Genomic DNA, 9,391 nt, shown 5'->3' on the forward strand with positions numbered 1-9,391 from the left:
ATGTACTTTAATAAAAATAAGCTCATGCAACACAGTTTTCGTGTTGAAAATATTTATTGTCAATAGAACATCATAATACTATAAATTATTCGAGAGAATTAAAATATTTTCTTTAAAGATAAACTCAAGTATATTTTATAAAAAAAATGGTATAATCAAACCCACTTACCTTGATCTCCTCTGTAATTGAAAACCTTCTAGTAAATCATTAACCTATCACAAGATAACCACAAATCCGTGGTTTAGAAAATGAATTATAATTTTTCTTTGAATCCCCTCATGAATCTAATTCTAAATTCGATAGTATTTAATAAACTGCTATTCAGAATAATATGAGGCTTATCTCAAAATGATCTTCTTTTTATGGTTAGAATTTAGAGTCAAATTTTGTATCCATGCAACATCGTTTTTTCAGTAAACTTGATTTTTGAAATTGACTTTCAGTTATGCTAATTGAACTGAGCATCCCATAATTTAGCACTGATTTCGAAAAATCAAAAAGCCATCTTATCAAACTTAAAAAATAATTAAATTAAATCCAAATGTTTCTATATATGTTATATATGAGCCTACCAAATTTTGTGGTCATATTCAAAGCATAAGTTATAAACTATATTCAGAACGTAAATCTGGTCATAGCTCTAATAGCATACTCACAACATACCCACTGTAGTTTCAAAAAATAAAAAACCATATCAAATGACTTCAGAAAATTTTAAAATTTAATCCTTAAGAATATTGTTATATTAACTAGCAGTTCACCAAATTTCAAAATTTTTGGGCCTAACCTCAGCCCTAGGGATATCCTCATCTTTTAGACATTCAATATTTCGGTAAGGTTCAAAATATAAATCTTGAAAATTCTAAAGACCATAAATACCTCTAAAATTAAGAAATTGAACAACTAAGAAAATGCTTATACCATATTAAAAATCAAATTATACCACCAAAATTTGATTTAAAAAACATACCTTAATTTAACCCTTCATGCTACAAATTCTCAAGACCCAAAATTTTAATCCTCAAAATTTTGGACTCTCTTATTTTCTCTCTTTCTCCTTTTCTCATTCTCTTTATCTTTCTCTTCCTATACTTCTCTGTATTTTGCTCTCCTCCTCTTTCTCCTTCTCCCATCTCTTGAAATTCCTACATATGGCACCCCTCCCTCTTTATATAAATGTGCTAAGAAACATTAATAAGGGGACATGTGTCACCCATCCCTCAACCAAGGGGATGCATGTCTCCTTATCATTTCTCAAAGCATGTAAAGTGACATGTTTCCTCCACATGTCACCTTCTCAATTTCTTTTTTCTTTTTATTTGTTTATTTTTAAAGTTTACTAAATGACATACATGCCCCTTCCTAACTCCAAAAGTACTCAAAATACCATTTAATCTTCCAAAACTACCATTGTACTCCAATTATATTCCTAATTTGTCCTATCCTTTTTACAAAAATATCCCCACACTTTTAATTAAATACCCATATTAACCTTGTATCAATTATCATTACATATATATATATATATATATATATATATATATATATATATTGAGATCATTACAATGAATGTATGAAAAAGTTAGGTTTATGCAACCTATAACTTAGATAAATGAATAGATGGGCTAAGTAGCCCATGATTATGACCAAATGGCCTATGGAAGCCCTCATTTTAGGTTGAAGACTTGGCTGAATGATACTCTCAAGTTGAGCATGCACAAATGAATTGAAACTTGCAATGCTTGAGAGTGGCATCCATGTATAGGTATTCCTAGATTGGAAATGGTGAACCAAGAAGGTTTCACGCGATGGAGGATCTCCAAGGCATGAGACCAGCTGCTCAAACTCCCCAACAAGAATCAAGTGATGGAGTTATAACAACTCATGTATGGTTGCCTTCAAGAGCTATAGCAACAACAACAACAACTTGTCATTAACAATATTAACATGAAAGATCTACATGATTTGACCTCCTTCATTGAGAATTGTTTGAAGATGATCCATCACATGATTAATAATGAATTTCTAATTACTACCACTAGTAGTCCAACTCCACTAGTACAAGCCCCTCAGCCTCAGCCTCAGCCACAGCTCATGAGCATGATGAAGAAGAAGCCCATAGAGATTGTAACAACCCTGACCCGCCATGTGAGCCTAGGGTGCTACTTTAGTGACATCTGTGTACCTAATACCTTATCCATTATATATAAAACACATACGTAGCGAAAATAAAATACCAAAATCCTCAAATTGCATTACCAGAGTTCTAACTATCTTTATACACAAATATATCCATTTTCACATAATTATATCCCATAAAACTATACAAAAATAAAATCTCTATCCATACACACCACCTACATAAACTTAAACCACCAGCCCGGCCCCTCTTGCCTGCTAGACCCGATCCCTAGGATTTCCTAAAAAGATAGTTTGTAAAGTAGGGGTGAGGCACAATTCAGTAAGGGAAAGACTAAGTTAATTTCAGTGTGTGGCCAGCATGCATTTAATGTACAGAAAATAACCAATTAACTAAGTAAATAAACACATTTATGAAATCATTCTTATTTTACACTCACACACACAATTAGTCGAGGATAGGGAAGATTACCCACCTATACCAGTAGCTTCCCTCTGCTCTAATACCACCACTACTACTAGGGCACTCACCTGTCTCAGCAGGCCCTCAAAATTATCTTATTAATTATTCGTATTCACATAAATTAACAGATATGCATATAAGATACTCCCTGTAAAAAATACACTATTTACTTCCCCTATGGCACGGGTTGTGTGGCTCGAAGGCTGAACTATTGTCCTAGGGGATCCACCCAGACAATAATCATCTGTACTCTCCACTAACATACTCTGCGGGTCTATACAGCTCCAACTACTGATCCGAATGCCCTCACCCAAGGGATACATTCACCTCATGTAGGTAAATCGGATAAGGCCACCCTACACCTTTCAACACAGGTGTGGATGCACATGGCCACGTAACAAATCCGTAGTAACGGTAACGTGCTCATAATACATTGGTCCCCAAGGTTCCTAAAGCATATCATGCAATTTAGATAATAGAAATCACCATTTAAAACATCAATTCACATATATTTCCTGTTATTCCAAAAACCCGGCCCCCGACCACAAATATAATCCAGATCACAGTCATTTAAACAAAACCCCAGCCCTCAGCCATCGTATCAAATCCTTGCATTATTCACAAGCATTTCCAGTATTTCACAAATAATTTCAGTATTTCACAAATAATTTAGTATTTCAAAATCCCAAATCCAAATATACAATAATCCATATCGATTAAATATTTTCCACACGATTTCCACATTTTAACATAACCATATAAACAAACAAGCTTTCCACTATTTGTTTTATTCAAAAATACCATACCATATATCCTAGGTTTGTAAAAACCATTTTGAACGGTTGGTTTTCAAAATAACCTTTAAATTCTTATATATATATATAAGCATAACAATTAAATTGATTCAATTTCCATAAAATTACTGACTTAACTTAATCCCCTTACTTGATTCCTAAAAAACCCGATAAAACCCTGACCTATGACCCACGACCTTCAAAATCCCTGAAACCCTGAAATTCAAACTTTACCATATTATTCATCACAATCCCCATAATAACTTTCCCTAAAACCCCCCTAGGTTCTAAATATCTTAAATAGCCTATAAAAACCTAAATTATTAAACTTACCTCGATTTAGGGTTGGTGCCCCGAAACTCCAACTCGAAAACCCACTTCGGTTAGATTGTAGAGAATCTCCCCATGAATCTCCTGGTAGTTTTTGTTCGTCAATTGGACTTAAGATTTAAGAAAAATTGAGGTAAAAGTGAGGATTTACCTTACCCAAAGAGATATGCCTACGTCGCTCCTACGACAAATCTACTCCAGTAGGATTGTCGATGGCGGTGACAGGAACCCAACGATATCTTCGGATTTCTGATCGGTCGAATATTGGAGTAGTCATTGAGGAGAGTGGGAGAGAGAAGACGGAGGAGACGAAGGAGGCACTACCTCTATAACTGCTTCTTGAAGGATCCTGAGAACCTTCAGGTTATAATGTATATATATATATATATATAAAATATTTTATTATAATATTATATTATTATTATATTATATTATTTAATTAATAATAATATAATTAATTTAAATTTTATTTTAAATTTAAATTTTTTATTTTATTTTATTTATTTAATTATTATTATTATTTTTTTAGGATCACTACATTCTCCCCTCACAAAAATTTTGTCCTCGAAATTTGTTAACTATTACCAATCACTTTCTTAACTTATTATCCCTATCTATGGAAGAGTCAATAACCACCCACATAGTAGTCCCGTCCAAAGTTTATTAATTATTCTCACTTATGGCGGAGGAATACTGTGGTTACAATACTGCCTTTGGAAAATTACAATAACCATAACAAATTTTCCCAAAGAGTATCAATAATTAAACTACAAACAACTAACTACACAACCTACTCTAATCCATCCATATACAACCATACCTTTACCCGTCTGGCATTAGCCCTTACTGAACAGTTGTGGGTACTTCTGGTGTATTTTCATTTCTAACTCCCAAGAAACCTCCTCAACTGCATGATTCCGCCACAACACCTTCATTAACGATATATCCTTAGTACGCAGTTCCTGTATTTTTCGATCCAGAATCTGAACTAGTACCTCCTCATATGCTAAAGCATCCCCGATCTCTAATGACGCATAACTGATCACATGTGAAGGGTCTGGAACGTACCTCCTTAACATGGATACGTAGAACACACTGTGTATCCTAGACAATGCTGGGGGTAATGCTATCCTGTACGCTACTAAACCAATCCTCTCCAAAATCTCAAATGGCCCAATGTATCTAGGGCTCAGCTTGCCTTTCTTTCCATACCTCATCACCCCTTCATCAGAGCAATTCTTAAGAATATCATATCACCTATCTCGAATTCTAACTCCTGTTGGTGAGTATCCGCATAACTCTTCTGCCGACTCTGGGCTACTTTAATCCTTTCCTTGATAAGCTCGACTTTTGCAGAGGCTTGCTGAACAAGTTCTAGCCCAAAATCTGCCACTCGCCTACTTCATCCTAGTACAATGGAGATCGACATCAATGACCATACAAGGCCTCATATGGTCCCATTCCAATGCTAGCCTGGTGACTATTATTGTATACAAACTCAACCAATGGCAGAAATCGAATCCAAATGCCCCCAAAATCTAACACATATGCCCGTAACATATCCTTAAGAATCTGAATGGTTCGTTTAGAATGTCCATCCATTTTAGGGTGAAATGCAGTACTGAAAGTGAGTTGGGAACCCAACGCTCCCTGCAGACTCTTCCAAAATCGGAAGGTGAACCGTGGATCCTGATCTGAAATGATGGACACAGACATGCCATGCATTTTGACTATCTCCCAAATATAGAGTTCTGCTAGCTTATCTATGGAGTAACTGGTTCTAACTAGAATGAAATGTGCAGTCTTCTTCAATCTGTCAACAACTACCCATATGACATTTTGCTCATGCACTACTGAAGGCAATCCCGTTACAAAGTCCATCGAGATTTGCTCCCACTTCCACGTAGGAATATCAAGTGGTTGAAGTTGTCCCACTGGCCTATGGTAATTTGCCTTCATCTGCTGACATGTTAAGCATTGTCTCACAAATTTGGTAATCCCCCTCTTCATGTTACTCCACCAGAATGATTCTCGCAAGTCTCTATACATCTTCGTGCTACCCGAGTGAATAGTATAGAGAGAGCGGTGAGCTTCCCCCATAATCATCCTTTTTATCTCTGCGTCATCTGGCACACACAATCGAGTGTGAAATTTGAGAACTCCATCCTCTGAAACATTAAAGTTTTTTTGCTACTCATCCTATATTTTCTCTACAATCTCCATCAACTCTACATCTTTCAACTGAGCTGTTCTAATTCTCTCCCGTAAAGTCGATTGAACCACTAGACTAGAAATAAACGCCTGATGATTCCCTTCTACCAATTCTACACCCAACCTTTCTAGGTTTATCATGATCTGGTGCGAAGCCATAACTGCTAAGGCTGACGTACCCCTAGATTTTCGGCTCAATGCATCGACTACCACGTTTGCCTTTCCTGGGCGATAGCTAATGGTGTAGTCGTAATCCTTTATCAACTCCAGCCATCTGTGTTGTCTCATATTTAACTCCTTCTAGGTGAAGAAGTACTTGAGACTCTTATGGTCAGTAAAGATCTCGTACCTTACACCATAAAGGTAATGCCTCTAGATCTTTAACACAAACACAATTGTTATCAGTTCCAAGTCGTGCGTAGGATAGTTCTTTTTGTACTCTTTCAACAGATGAGACGCATACACAATGATTTTCCCTTGCTGTATTAGAACAAAACCAAGTCCTTTCTGCGATGCGTCACTATAAATTACAAATCCACCCTTACTTGATAGAAGGGTCAACACTGGGGCAGTGACTAGATGCTGCTTCAACCCCGGGAAGCTTTGCTCGCATTCTTCAGTCCATTCAAACTTCACATTCTTCCTCATGAGTCGTGTTAAAGACCTTGATAATCTGAAGAACCCCTTGACAAATCGACGGTAGTATCCAGTAAGACCTAGAAAACTTCTGACTTCCTACACGTTCTTCGGCCTTGCCCAAACAACTACCGCCTCTACTTTGCTTGGATCCACTGAAATCCTTTCCTTTGGATACTACATAACCCAGAAATGCAACCTGCTCTAGCTAAAATTCACGTTTCTTAAGTTTAGAAAATAACTTCTTTTCTGTGAGCACCTGAAGTACTAGTCTCAGATGAGCTTCATGCTCCTCAAGGCTCCTCGAATAGACCAAAATATCATTTATAAATACAATAACAAACTCGTCTAAGTACTCGTGCAATACCCTATTTATCAGATCCATAAAAATCACCGGAGCATTCGTCAACCCGAACAACATAACCAAGAACTTGTAATGGCCGTACAGAGTCTGAAAAGCAGTCTTCGATACATCATCTGATCTAACCTTCATATGATGATATCCAGATCGCAGATCAATTTTAGAGAAAATCTGCGTACCCTAAAGCTAATCAAACAAGTCATCAATTTGGGGTAATGGATACTTGTTCTTCACCGTTACTTTATTAATCTCCTGGTAGTCGATGCACATCCTTATCAACTCGTCCTTCTTCTTCACAAACAACACCGGTGCACCCCAGGGCGATACACTCGGTCTGATAAACCCCCTGTCTAGAAGCTCCTGTAGTTACTCCTTTAGCTCCTTTAGTTCAACTAGAGACATTATGTATAGGGCTTTGGAGATGGGTGCAGTCTCTAGGATCAGATCAATTGCAAACTCCACCTCACGATCACGAGGTAGCTCCAATAATTCCTCTGGAAAAACATCAGATAACTCTCTTATCACTAGAATATCTTCCAACTTGAGCTCCTCCTTTGGAGCTTCCTTCACAAGTGCAAGGTAACCCTGGCATCCCCCCAAAAGTAACCTCTTCGCCTGGATAGCAGAAAATGATCCGTGGTGCCGAACGCACACACGACCCAACAAATACAAACTCCTGCTCCTCAAGAGGTCTAAATACAACCTCCTTTCTGCAATAGTCAATGCACATGTAGTTGGATGCTAGCCAGTCCATGACCAGAATAATATCAAAACCATGCATATCAAGGACTATCAAGCTAGTAGGCAGCATTCTCCCTTGAACCTCTACTAGATAATCCCTGATCACCTTGCTACATATTAACACTGACCCTGTCAATGTGCCCACTACTAACTCAGTCTCTAAAAGTTGAGCCCCCAACCCACATAGTTTAACAAATCCTCGAAACACAAATGAGTGGGTTGCACTTGAATCAAATAATACAATGGCACTACATGATAGTATGTAAATAGGATATAACTCGACTTGGAAATTTCACCTTTAACATAATTAATGCAAATATGGAATAATAGAATTGATGTAATACACAAGTTTTAATTTAATAATTCGTATTCCAGTTCTATCACAAAACCATTGATGTAAAAATCTCCATCCTAACATTAACTTCACCCACATACCCACTCATCCCAACATTCAAACCTAAATTTTCTGAGTTCCAGTCCCTCAACTCAGAAACAAAACCATCGATGGATTTACCATGGTTTTCTAAAACTTGGGACTAATTCAGAAAATCACAGAAGTCCGTTAAAAGATTTCTGGCTCCAAGCTTCCAGACCAAAACTCATCTTAACCTACCCACTTCTATCCCTATCTTATCTCAACCTATACTATAGTAATTATCAATCCTCAAAGTCTACAGAACCTAGCAAACCTAGGCTCTGATACCATCTGTAACAACCCCGACCCGCCACGTGGGCCTGGGGTGCTACTTTAGTGACGTCTTTGTACTTGATACGTTATCCATCATATATAAAACACATATACATAGCGAAAATAAAATACCAAATCCACAAATTACATTACTATAGTTTTAACTATCTTTATATACAAATATATCCATTTTCACATAATTACATCCCATAAAACTATACAAAAATAAAATCTATGTCCATACACACCACATACATAAACTTAAACCACCAGTTCGAATCCTCTAGCCTACTAGACCCAATCCCTAGGATTTCCTGAAAAGATAGTTTGTAAAGTAGGGGTGAGGCACAGCTCAGTAAGGGAAAGACTAAGTTAATGTCAGTGTGTGGCCAACAAGCATTTAGTGTACAGAAAATAACCAGTTCACTAAGTAGATAAATACATTTATGAAATCATTCTTATTTTACACTCACACGCACAATTAGCCGAGGATAGGGAAGATTACCCGCTCATACTAGTAGCTTCCCTCTGCTCTAATACCATTACTGCTACTAGAGCACACAACATTCTCAGCAAACCCTCGAAATTATCTTATTAATTATTCGTATTTACATGAATTAACAGATATGCATATAAGACACTCCCTATGACAAACACGCCGTTTACTTCTCCCATGGCACAGGTTGTGCAGTCCAAAGGCTAGACTATTGTCTTGGGGGATCCACCCAGACAATAATCATCTGTACTCTCCACAAACATACTCCGCGGGTTTATGCAACTCCAACTATTGGTCTGAATGCCCTCGCCTAAGGGGTACATTCACCTCACGTAGGCAAATCAGATAAGACCACCCTACACCTCTCAGCATAGGTGTGGGAGCACATAGCCACATAACAAATCCCTAGCAATGGTATCATGCTCACAATACACTAGTCCCTAGGGTTCCTAAAGCATATCATGCAATTTAGATAATAGAAATCACCATTTAAAACATCAATTTACATATATTTCCTTTTATTCCAAAAAC

Source organism: Malania oleifera, chromosome 9 (assembly GCF_029873635.1).
Source record: "Malania oleifera isolate guangnan ecotype guangnan chromosome 9, ASM2987363v1, whole genome shotgun sequence".
Taxonomy (NCBI): Eukaryota; Viridiplantae; Streptophyta; class Magnoliopsida; order Santalales; family Ximeniaceae; genus Malania; species Malania oleifera.